A 12,905-nucleotide genomic window follows, 5' to 3' on the forward strand; every position below is an offset into this window, starting at 1 on the left:
ATATTCATAAGTGATAGTGGTCTATAGTTTACTTGTGTATCTTTGTCTGGTTTGGTACCAGGTTAATGTGGGCCTCATATATAGAATGGTTGAGGAAGTGTTCTCTCTTTTGTTGTTTTCTGGGTGTTTTTTTTTTTTTTTTTTTTTTTTTTGAAGAGTTTGAGAAGGATGGGTGTTAACTGTTTGCTAGAACTCACCCAGTGAAACAAAGATTTTTCCTTTTTGGGAGATTTTTGATTACTGATAACAATATAGGTCTGTTAAGATTTTCTTTTCTTTTTTTTTGGAGACAGAGCTCTGTCACCCAGGCTGGAGTGCAGTGGCGTGATCTCAGCTCACTGCAAGCTCCGCCTCCCAGGTTCACGCCATTCTCCTGCCTCAGCCTCCTGAGTAGCTAGGACTACAGGTGCCCGCCATCATGCCTGGTTAATTTTTTATATTTTTAGTAGAGATGGGGTTTCACCGTGTTAGCCAGGATGGCCTTGATCTCCTGACCTTGTGATCTGCTCGCCTCGGCCTCCCAAAGTGCTGAGATTACAGGCATGAGCCACCGCGCCCGGCCAGGTCTGTTAAGATTTTCTACTTTCTTCTTGAGTCAGTATTGGTAGTGTGTCTGGAATTGGTGGGTTCTTGGTCTCACTGACTTCAAGAATGAAGCCGAGGACCCTCGTGGTGAATGTTACAGTTCTTAAAGGCAGCGTGTCCGGAGTTTGTTCCTTCTGATGTTCGGATGTGTTTGGAGTTTCTTCCTTCTGGTGGGTTCATGGTCTCGCTGGCTGAGGAGTTAAGCTGCAGATCTTCGTGGTGAGTGTTACAGCTCTTAAGGCGGCACGTCTGGAGTTGTTTGTTCCTCCCGGTGGGTTCATGGTCTCCCTGGCTTCAGGAGTGAAGCTGCAGACCTTCTTGGTGAGTGTTACAGCTCACAAAGGCAGTGTGAGCAGCAGAGTGTGCAGCAGCAAGATTTATTGCAAAGAGTGAAAGAACAAAACTTCCACAGTGTGGAAGGGGACCTGAGCAGGTTGCCACTGCTGGCTTGGGCAGCCTGCTTTTTTTGTTCTCTTATCTGGCCCCACCCACATCCTGCTGATTGGTCCATTTTACAGAGAGCCAATTGGTCTGTTTTACAGAGAGCTGATTGATCCATTTTGACAGGGTGCTGATTGGTGCGTTTATAATCCCTGAGCTAGACACAAAAGTTCTCCACCTCCCCACTAGATTAGCTACATATAGAGTGTCCACTGGTGTATTTACAAACCCTGAGCTAGACACAGAGTGCTGATTGGTGCATTGACAAACCCTGAGCTAGACACAGGGTGCTGATTGGTGTATTTACAATCCCTGAGCTAGACATAAAGATTCTCCGAGTCCCCACCAGACTCAGGAGCCCAGTTGGCTTCACCCAGTGGATCCCGCACTGGGGCTGCAGGTGGAGCTGCCTGCCAGTCCCGCACCCTGCGTCCGCACTCCTCAGCCCTTGGGCGGTCAATTTGACTGGGTGCCCTGGAGCAGGGAGAGATGCTCGTCGGGGAGGCTTGGGCCCACAGAAGCCCACGGGGTGGGGGGTGGAGGGAGGGTGTGGGGGGTGCGGGGGTGGAGCGGGGGCAGGGGAGGCTCAGGCATGGCGGGTTGCAGGTCCCAAGCCCTGCCCAGCAGTGAGGCAGCTAGCTAAGGTCCGGCAAGAAATCGAGCACAGCAGTTGCTGGCCCAGGTGCTAAGCCCCTCACTGCCCAGGGCTTGGCAGGCCAGCCAGCCACTCCGAGTGCGGGGCCTGCCGAGCCCACCCCCACCCCCAACGCGCACTGGCCTGCAAGCACTGCAGCGCAGCCCCAGTTCCCACCCCCGCCTCTCCCTCCACACCTCCCCACAAGCTGAGGGAGCGGGCTCCAGCCTTGGCCAGCCCAGAAGGGGGCTCCCACAGTGCAGCGGTGGGCTGAAGGGCTCCTCAAGTGCAGCCAGAGTGGGCGCCAAGGCCGAGGAGGCGCCGAGAGCGAGCGAGGGCTGCGAGGGCTGCCAGCACCCTGTCACCTCTCAGTAGTTCGTGTGTTCCCAGGAATTTGTTCATTTCATCTAGGTTATCTAATTTGATAGCATACAATTGTTTGTAGTATTCCCTTATAACTATTTTTATTCCTCTAAGGTCAGTAATAATGCCCCCACTTTTATTTCTAACTTTTAGCACTGGGGGAGCACTGAATTAGGTAAAATAAAGACATACCTTTCAAGTAGGGTCTTCCAGCGAACCATCACATGGGTCTCACAGTGACAACTTTGCAGCCTTCTGTTTTAGGGGAGTCTCATAAGCAATATTTGACTAGATTTTGTTTCACAAAAACTTGAAATTTTTGTCTCTTAAACTGAAACATTTAGTAGAATTACATTTATTTGAGTTACTAAGATGCTTCAATTTAGTTCTCACATCTTTTTGCTTTCTAATTGTCATACTTTTTTATGTTTTAAAATATTTAAATTGTGAAAAGTAACACATAAATTTAAAAAAATGCAAGACCGTGAATGTTCAGTGTAACAGAAGAGTGTAAATGAAACACCCACACAGGCCGGGCACGGTGGCCCACGCCTGTAATCCCAGCACTTTGGGAGGCCAAGGCTGGCGGATCATGAGGTCAGGAGATGGGACCATCCTGGCTAACATGGTGAAACCCTGTCTCCACTAAAAATGCAAAAATTAGCCGGGCGTGATGGCAGCGCCTGTAGTCCCAGCTACTCAGGAGGCTGAGGCAGGAGAATGGCGTGAACCCGGAAGGCGGAGCTTGCAGTGAGCCGAGATCGCACCACTGCACTCCAGCCTAGGCGACAGAGCAAGACTCCGTCTCAAAAAAATAAATAAATAAAATAAAAAATTAAAAAATTAAAAAAAAAAAACACCTGCATAATCCCTCACAACCCACAAGCGCTCTCACAAGTCACCTCCCAGTCATGATCCTTCTTTGCATTTCTTTGTGCTTTTACTATGGAAGTGTGCATCTCTAAACACTGTGATTTACTTTGCCTGTTTATGGATACTATGTAAAATGGAATTACAGTATGTGTATTCAATTATATGGACGATTCATCTGTGCTATTACATGTCATTTTGGCTCACTCCTTTTTCTATATAATATTCCATTTCAGTGCATGGAATACCACAAGTTATTTATTCATTCTACAATGTACCTTTCATTTGTTCCATTTTTTTCTCTAATAAATAACAGTACCTTGAGCGTTCATATGCATATATCTGTGCATTCATTTCTCTAGGGAATATACTTACAAATATAATTGCTGAGACCTAGGGCATGTGTATCTTCAACTTTAGTAAATAATTCAAGACTGTGTTCTTGCAAATTGCACCAATTTACCCTCCTACTGGCAGTGTATGAGGGTTCCTATTTTTCATCACCCTTAACACAGGGAATTTTGAATCTTTTCAATTTTAGCCTTTCTGCTGGATAGTTCATTGTGGTTTTAATCTACATTTCCCTAATTTTTAACGAGGCTAAATTTTTTGATATTGTTATAGATATTTTGATATCCTTTTTTGTGGACTGCTCAAATCTTTTGCCCATTTTTCTAATGTGTAGTTTTTGTTTTTATGATTGATTCATAGAAGTTCAGTCTGCATTCTGAAGGCTAACACTTTGTTGGTTATATGAGTTATAAATATCTTCTCCCACTTGGTGGCTTGCCTTTTCCGTCTCTTTATGGTGTCTTTTCCTCTCGTTTTGTTTTCTAGAAAAATAGTGTTATGAACTCTTATAAACCTATCATCTAGCTTTGATCATTATCAGCACTTCATCCTTATCCTTATGCTGTCTGTAAGAGAGTTCTTAATTTTAAGGTTGTCAAATGTGCAGTTCCTTTCTTTTATGATTAGTTTTTTTGTGTGTTCAGTTTAAGATCTCTTTCCCTAAGGTCATGAAATACTCTCACATACAATCTTTGACCTGTTTACTGGTTTGTGATATGGTTTGTGTCTGTTCCCCATGCAAATCTCACGTTGAAATGTGATCCCGAGTATTGGAGGTGGGGCCGGGTGGGAGGTGATTGGATCATGGGGGCAGACTTCCCCCTTGCTGTTCTCATGATAGTGAGCGAGCTCTCACAAGGTCTGGTTGTTTAAAAATTGTGTAGCACTTCCCCCTTCTCTCTCTTCCTCTTGCTCTGGCCATGTGAAGACACGCCTGCTTGTCCTTCCCCTTCTGCCATGATTTTCAGTTTCCTGAGGTCTCCTCAACCATCTTTCCTGTAGAGCATGTGGAATTGTGAGTCAATTAAACTTTTTTCTTCATAAATTAAATCTCAGGTAGTTCTTTATAGCAGTGTGAGAACAGACTAATACAGTTTGCACTTCCCATTTAGGTAAATAATGCATCTGAATTGATTTTGGTGTGTGGAGTGAGGTAGGGGTGTAGTTCCTTTTATTTTCATAGGGGCACCCAATTTTCCCACTTCATTGATTGAAAAGACTGTCTTTTATCCACGACTCTGTAGTGTCATCATTCCCAGGCTTTTTCTCTTGCTGTGTGTGTGTGTGTGTGTGTGTGTGTGTGTGTGTGTGTGTGTGTTGCTGTGGCCTCCAGCTGGCCCTCCAGAGCTCTGTCTCAGGCTTAGTGGTTGCGGTCATTGGGGATCCTGAACTAAGCTGATGCTGATCATGAGAATCCCGGTCACACAACTGCCAAGTGGCTTCCGTCCCTGGCCGAGCCCACGAGGCTGACTCTGGCTATTGCCTGTGATGGTGTCTGTGCCACAGTGGCAGAGGTCAACAGTTATGACAGAGGGGCAAAGCCGAAAATGTTTACTCACTGGTTTTCTGTTGCTGCTGTAACAAGTTACCACAAACTTAGTTCATGACAACAATGCAAATTTGTTCTCTCACAGTCTGAAACCAGTTTCACGGGGTGGAAATCGGGGTGTCAGCAGGACTGCCCCCCCAGAGGCTCTCAGGGAAATCCGCTTCCTTGCCTTTCCCAGGTGTCAGCTGCATTCCTTGACCCTTTCTGCATCTTCAAAGCCTACATTTAGCATCTTTGCATCACTCCCTGCTGCCATCTTCATGGCACCTTCTCTTATTCATAAGGGCCCTACGATTACATGGGGCCCATATGACAATTCAGATTATCACAACCTTCATCTGATCACATCTATAAAGTCCCCTTTGCTATATAAGACAGCATTCACAGGTTCTGGGAATTAGAACTTGGACAGAAGCAAGGGTATTATTCAGCCTACACATGGCCCTTTAGGAAAAAGTTTTCTTGGCTGGGCACGGTGGCTTGTGTCTGTAATCTCAGCACTTTGGGAGGCTGAGGTGGAAGGATTGCTTGAGCCTAGGAGGTGGCAGCTGCAGTGAGCCATGATTGGGCCACTGCACCACTGCACTCCAGCCTGGGTGACAGAGTGAAACCCTGTCAAAAAAAAAAAAAAAAGCCCCCAAAAAAGTTAAAAAGAAAAAGTTTTCTGAGCCACGTTCTGGGTAGATGTTCACTGTACATCTGGGATGACTTCTCGGCGATTTATTCTATGGCCTTGTTGTATAGTACTTTGATTTCTCTAATTTTGAAGAAAATTTCTGTTCTGGTTAAAGATCTTCCTGTTTAAAAAACAAAACAATATCCCCTAACTAATGGGTTCCTTAAAATGAAGTTTCTCAAATATATTTCATGCTTGCAATCCCTCATTGCCCTGAGGAAAGGCAGCTTAAATAAAACACAGCCTTTATAAACCAGTCTGTGGTGCATTGTGCATTTAAACATTTCTGTTTCAAAACAGAGGCGGTTCCTCCATTATCAAAACCATGAGCCCAAAAGTTGGTGTTCATATTGAACTTCAAGCCAATGCCAATTACAAGCAATAAAAACCATATGGACTGGTATCATGAAAACTGATTAATTCTAAACCCCAATATGATGCATTCAATTCCTTTGGAAAGCTGTTTGGGCCTTTTACTTAGGATAAGATTCAGATTTGATCAAATTACTTTATAATTTTCCTTTTGAAAATACTCCCTCTTGGCTGGGCGCGGTAGCTCACGCCTGTAATCTCAGCACTTTGGGAGGCAGAGGCGGGTGGATCATGAGGTCAGAAGATCAAGACCATCCTGGCTAACGCAGTGAAACCCTGTCTCTACTAAAAATACAAAAAATTAGCTGGGCGTGGTGGCGGGCGCCTGTAGTCCCAGCTACTGGGGAGGCTGAGGCAGGAGAATGGCGTGAACCCAGGAGGCGGAGCTTGCAGTGAGCCAAGATCGCGCCACTGCACTCCAGCCTGGGCGACAGAGCGAGACTCCCTCTCAAAAAAAAAAAAAAAAAAAAAAAGAAAATACTCCCTCTTCATTTATATAATGTCACAAACAGGCAAAACTGTACCATGGGTTATTTAGGGATAGACACTTATTTTATTATGCATTCCAAATTAACCTACACTTGATGCATTTCGTTGTTGTTGTTCTTAGTTTTGAGATGGAGTCTCACTCTATCACCCAGGCTGGAGTGCAGTGGTGTGATCTTGGCTCACTGCAGCCTCCACCTTCTGGGTTCAAGTGATTCTCCTGCCTCAGCCTCCCAAGTAGCTGGGATTGATTACAGGCACGCACCACCGCACCCAGCCCACTTGATGCATTTCTATGTGCCACACTCATATAAGCTGTGAACCACAGCCGGCCCACCGTGAACCACCAGCATTTTGCAGTAGCTGTTTCCAATTGAACTTCGCATTTCAATAGTTACGGTACTTTGCATTTGGCAGTCAGTTGGGAGGAACAGGCCCTGCTTCTTTGGGCTGTTCTGTATGGCCGCAGGGTGCACCAGGAGAAACACTTGGCTCAAGCAGGACTGCAGAAGGCTGAGTTCACACCCAATGCCTGCCCTGACCGACACTCACCTCAGAACCCCTGTGATCAGTTACTGCTGTCTCAAGGCTAAGGCCTGGCAGCCTTGGGAGGGAACACAGCTGCAACGTCTTTACGTGGTGTAATAGGTGGAATTGTGCCCCCCAGCAATGCTGAGAAATATTCATGTTCAAGTCCTGACCTCCCCAGGACCTCATAATATGATTGTATAGAGAGAGGGTCTTTACAGAGACAGTCAAGTTTAACAGAAGTCACTGGGGTGCACCCTAATCCAATATGACTGGTGTCCTTATAAGAAGAGGAACTTTGGGGCGGGGCGCAGTGGCTCACGGCTGTAATCCCAACACTTTGGGAGGCCGAGGTGGGTGGATCACTTGAGGTCTGGAGTTCGAGACCAGCCTGGCCAACATGGTGAAACCCTATCTCTACTAAAAATACAAAAACTAGCTGGATGTGGTGGTGGGCACCTGTAGTCCCAGCTACTTGGGAGGCTGATGAAAAGAATGGCTTGAATCCGGGAAACAGAGGTTGCAGTGAGCCGAGATTGTGCCACTGCACTCCAGCCTGGGCAACAGAGCAAGACTCTGTCTCAAATAAAAAAAAAAAAAAAAAAAAAAGGAACTTTGGGTGGAGTTCGGTGGCTCGTATCTATAATCACAACACTTTGGGATGCCTAGACAGGAGGATCTCTTGAGGCCAGGAGTTCAAGACCAGCCTGGGCAAATAGACCTTGTCTCTAAAAAAATTTAAAAAGAGGAAATTTTGGACACAGACAATTACAGAGAGAAGACGATGTGGAGACAGGGAGAAGACAGCAATCTACACACCAAGGAGAAGGGCCTGGGACACATCCTTCCCTCCCAACCCTCGGAGGGAACCAGTGCTTCTGACACCTGATGTTGGACTTCTAGGTTCTGAATTGCAAGACAAAAAAGTCTGTTGTTTAAGCCACCCAGTCGGTGGTACTTTGTTATAGAAATCATGGCAAACTAATACACAGGGTAAGAGACGCCTATTTCCAGAGGAATTCCAGAACTGGAATTCTCCTAGAACAAAAAACCACGTGGTTCAATATACACAAACTGCAATCTCTGTAACTCTCTCCCTTCCTTTTCTGTCCAGATGGCATCTACAATAAGTGGGAGAGAATGGATAGAAAGTCTCTATCCACGATATCATCTTTACAGCCTAATGAGCAGCAGCTGAGCTCAGGCAGCAGCCGGCGCGGCTCCACTAGCCCACCATGTTGTTGGGTGTTTGCACCCTGCGCAGTCTGGTTCCTTACCTCCTTGGGCTTCTCCACCCTTCGGCTTCCTCATCTGCAATATAGGGTAATACTAACACCTACTTCAGCGTGGCATTGTGAGAATTAAGGAGAGAGATATATATGAGAGCACTCATCACCTACTGTAATAATTGTGTGACTACTCTGTTCCTAACCAGCCTCTTAAAGGAAATATACAAAAGCCTAGACACTAGGATTAGAAACACTGAATTGAGGCCCGGTGCGGTGGCTCACGCCTGTAATCCCAGCACTTTGGGAGGCCGAGGCGGGTGGATCATGAGGTCAGCAGATCAAGACCATCCTGGCTAACACAGTGAAAACCTATCTCTACTAAAAAAAACACACACACAAAATTAGCTGGGCATGGTGGTGGGCGCCTGTAGTTCCAGCTACTCAGGAGAATGGCATGAACCTGGGAGGTGGAGCTTGCAGTGAGCCAAGATCAGGCCACTGCACTCCAACCTGGGGGACAGAGCAAGACTCCCTCTCAAAAAAAAAAAAAAAAAGAAACATTGAATTGAAATTTTAAAACACTAGAATTTGCCATATCAACTTTTCCACTTAAAAGATGTGGACACTGATGGCTGGGTGTGGTGGCTTACACCTGTAATCCCAGCACTTTGGGAGGGTGAGGTGGGCGGATCACGAGGTCAGGGGTTCGAGACCAGCCTGGCCTATGTGGTGAAACCCAGTCTCTGCTAAAAATACAAAAATTAGCCAGGTGTGGTGGCACGTGCCTATAATCCCAGCTACTCAGGAGGCTGAGGCAGGAGAATCGCTTGAACCCGGGAGGCGGAGGTTGCATCACTGCACTCCAGCCTGGGCAACAGAGCGAGAGTCTGTCTCAAAAAAAGAAAAAAAAAGATATGGACACCGAGGCTAAATAAAGGTACAGAGACTTGCTCAAGGTCACCTTGATAAAAAGTGACCGGGCCAAGATTTAGACCTGGGCTCCGTAGCCCTGAGTGTGCACCGAACCATCCCCCTACAGTCCCACTGGGTGCCCTTTGCTCTTTCCCCTGGATGCCTCAGGCCCAGTCAGAGGGCCACGGAGGGAATTTTGTCCCCAGATTCTTACGCGGAAGCCCTACTGGCAATGTGAGTGCTGTGAGAGCAGAGCTGTAACGGGATGAGGTTAGATGAGGTTGCGAGGGTGGAGCCCGAATCTGATAGGACTGGTGGCCTCATGAGCAGAGGACAAGAGGACTCTCCCTCCTCCCGCACGCACCGAGAAAAGGCCACATGAGGACGCAAGGAGAAGAGAGTATGGTCTGCAAGCGAGGGAAAGGCCCGCCCCAGAACCCACCACGCTGGCACCCTGATCTCAGATGCCCAGCCTCCAGAGCTGTGGCAAGATAAATCTCTGTTCTTTAACCCTCTGTCTGTGGGGCTTTGTTACGGCAACCCAGCTGAGGAAAACAGCCACAGGGTCTGCAAAGCTGTGGGATGTGACCACAGGGCAGTGCGTTTGTGGCATCCAGACCCACACTTGTGCACTGGTGACGTTCAGTGAACAGAAGCTTGTGACAGGCTCCTTTGACGACACTGTGGCTTGCTGGGAATGGAGTTCCAGAGCCAGGATCCAGCACTTTCGCGGGCACAGTGGGCAGTGTTTAGTGTGGACTACAGTGATATCTTGGTGAGTGGCTCTGCGGACTTCACTGTGAAAGGATGGACTTTATCTACTGGGGCATGCCTGAGCACACTCACTGGGCACACGGCATGGGTCAGCAAGGTAGTTCTGCAGAAGTGCAAAGTCAAGTCTCTCTTGCACACAGCCCGGAAGAATACCTCCTCTTAAGTGCAGGCAAATATGAGATTAGGATTTGGCCAGTTGGGACAGAAATCAACTGCAAGTGCTTAAAGACACTGTCTTGTCTCTGAGGATAGAAGTATCCGCCTGCAGCCAAGACTTCATGTTGATGGCAAATACACTGTCTGTAGTGCAGCACTCATCTCTACCAGCGGGACTTTACCAACAGTTACGATATTCTCATGGTCATCAAGACTCCTGAGATAGCAAACTTGGCCTTGCTTGGCTTTGGAAATATTGTTGCCCTACTGTTTGGCAGCTGCCACCCATACATCATGGACTTGCAGACCCAGAGCCTGATTAGTCGCTTGCCTTTTCCAGAGTACAAGAAATCAGAGAGGCTCAAGCTTCTTGGCAGGCAAAGCATCCCGGCTGAATGGAGCAGGTGGGCACAATGACACAGGTTTGGTCTTTGCCACCAGTATTCCTGACCACAGTATTCACCTGCTGTGGAAGGAACACAGCTGACACCATGAGCCACCACCACTGACCGACTTTGGGTGCCAGGGTCATGGGTTTGGGGTGCAACCTCTATGGCAGCTGACTGCATGAACCAAAGTTCTCACCTAATGGTATCATCACGCAGTGCACAGCATTTATCTGTTTGCCAGGGGGCCAGGGCTCGGGGTGGGGGAGGGCTTGTTGTACTGACACACATGCAGCGTGCTAATGGGGTTCATCATGGACTGCATTTGTACTCAGTTAGGTTGGTGAATGTAAAAGGATCCATTTTGGTTCATCTTTCTTGAGTGGAGTATTGGTTTTATATAAAGAAAATTAAATGATTCGTTAATCTGCTGATTGGTTGCCTATGAAATCACATTGTCTATTATTAAAGCTTTTCACCATAAAAAAAAAAATCTCTGTTCTTTGACCCTCTGTCTGTGTGGGACTTTGCCATGGCAGCCCAGCTGAGGAAAACAGTCCCAGGGTCAGGGAACAACAGGACTTCCTCTCGGGACAACCTTTTACATGACGTCTTGCGCATTTTGTAAAAATTCTGTGCTACTTCATTGAGCCTGAGCAGCTGTATCAGGATGCTGTAAGAGGGCCCGATGGCCTGTGCGAGGTGCACTTTGGCCTTGTGCCCCTGCACGGAGCTGAATAAGTTATGATGAATGTTCCCTCCTTCCTCAATCCTTGTTTCTGGTGCCTGCTCTCCTGCTTCTCCTCTAACTCCTCGGCCACCCCCTCCCAGTCTCCTTACTTCTGCTCAGACCCCCAGGTTGGGGTTCCTGGGGCTGCATCCTCACTATCTGTCCACACTCTCAGCCCTAGTGAGCTCCTGCGTCCCACGGCTTTAAACGCCACCATGGCGATCCCACCTCAGCCTTCTCTCCCGCCCTGGCCTCTTCCCTCAATTCCAGGCTCATGAATCGTGAAGCCTCCACTTTCCTGCGTCCAAACCCGAACTCTTGGCTTCTGCTCTCCTTGACCTGTTCAGCGCTGTCTCTGGTCCTCATATTCTCAGGGAATGCCCCAGCAGCAATGCCATCCTCCACCCCTCCCAGAGCCAAATCTCCATGAGGCCTAAAATCCTGCCACCCCCCTCCCCTTCTCCTCCAGCCCCCTGCTCACAGGTGTGCGCGCCTCCCTCCTACAGGGTGAGGACCTCCTGCCAGTCCCCCAGCTGCTGCCCCCGCTTCCTGATGGTCTGTCCTCTAGGCAGGGGCAGTCGCTGCCTTGGTCATGCCAAGCAGGAGGCTGCTGTGTGCTGGGAGCTGTCAGGCTCGTCCTGATCAGGGAAGGGCCCATCCACCTCCCAAACCCAGTTTATGCAGTCCTTTGCAATGTCAGGCTCAGGGCCTGGCGCCAGCCAAGCTCCCCACCCTTCCCACTGTTAAAATGGATAGGAGCAGAGCTAGACCCAGCCTGTTGACTCCGGGCTTCCACCAGGAGACGTGGTTCTGGCAGTAGAAACTATTGGGGCCTGGGAGAGGTGGGGTAAGAGAGAAAGGTGGCATGTTTCTTGCTTGCTCCCTCTACCAGCCTTGTCCAAATCCCCGCAGCCACCCTAATCCAGGCTGTCTAATGGAGCCCAAGCCGGCTCAGGCCCTCGTACGAGGAGCCTGCTAATCCCTGTGGCTAGGAGCTCACCACCTGTCTCCAGGATGCCCTTTGCTCTCTTGGCATCAGAGAGCCAAATCCCGGGCCTTGGATGGGGGTGATGATAAAAGCATCTTTTGGCCAAGCCCCCTCACCTTGGCCTCCACGATGAGATGGGGAGTTAGGTACAGAGAGCGCTGGCACAGTGTGTACCACAGCTCGAGTAGCTGCCTCAGACCCAGAGCCCAAGGAGACTTTATACGCAGCCAGAACAACCCCTCGGGGTTCCATCCTCCCATGCAATAGGCGGGAGTGGGAGCTGCAAGGAGAGCTGGCCCCTCCCCTCCCTCCATCCGGCAGTGTGGGCTGGTTGTTTCACGCCATTCTGGGTGTGAATCCTGATGCCCACACATGCCAGCTGCATGCACTTGGGCAAGTCAACTCACTCCTCGAGGGCCGTTTCTCCACTGCAGGGTGTTGTAAGTTCGCTAATACTAAAGGCTTCTCCCTCCTGGCCCCTTCCTGCCCCTTGCTCTTCCTTCTCTTGCTCAGGCCTTCCCAGCTCAGGCAGCCCCTGCCCCCTGCAGGGTTCTGCAAGGAGAAAGCTGGGGAATACCTTAGACAACTGCAGTCAAGAGCACCGGTGGCCAGGACAGAGAGAGAGAGACAGAAAAGGGGTCAGGGACAGAGAGAGATAACCGCAGGGAGAGACAGGAAGGGACAGAGGCAGAAAAGATTTCCAAGAAGACAGAGGCAGAAAGCCAGAGACAGAGACTGAGGAACAGAGACCTAGAGGCAGAAGAAGATTGAGACAGAGATGGACAGAGACTGTGTCAGAACAGCCCCAGAGAGACAGCCAGACAGTCTGAGTCAGACGCAACCCCAAGACAGGAAAACAGGAAACAGACCCAGAG

The 12,905-nt window shown here is 48.6% G+C and overlaps 1 pseudogene; it reads left to right on the top strand.

Moving 5' to 3' along the window:
• The first annotated feature begins 9,155 nt into the window (after positions 1 to 9,155).
• On the top strand, positions 9,156 to 10,413 carry LOC129487008 (F-box/WD repeat-containing protein 2-like; annotated as a pseudogene).
• The last annotated feature ends 2,492 nt before the right edge of the window (positions 10,414 to 12,905 follow it).

Source organism: Symphalangus syndactylus, chromosome 7 (assembly GCF_028878055.3).
Source record: "Symphalangus syndactylus isolate Jambi chromosome 7, NHGRI_mSymSyn1-v2.1_pri, whole genome shotgun sequence".
Taxonomy (NCBI): domain Eukaryota; kingdom Metazoa; phylum Chordata; class Mammalia; order Primates; family Hylobatidae; genus Symphalangus; species Symphalangus syndactylus.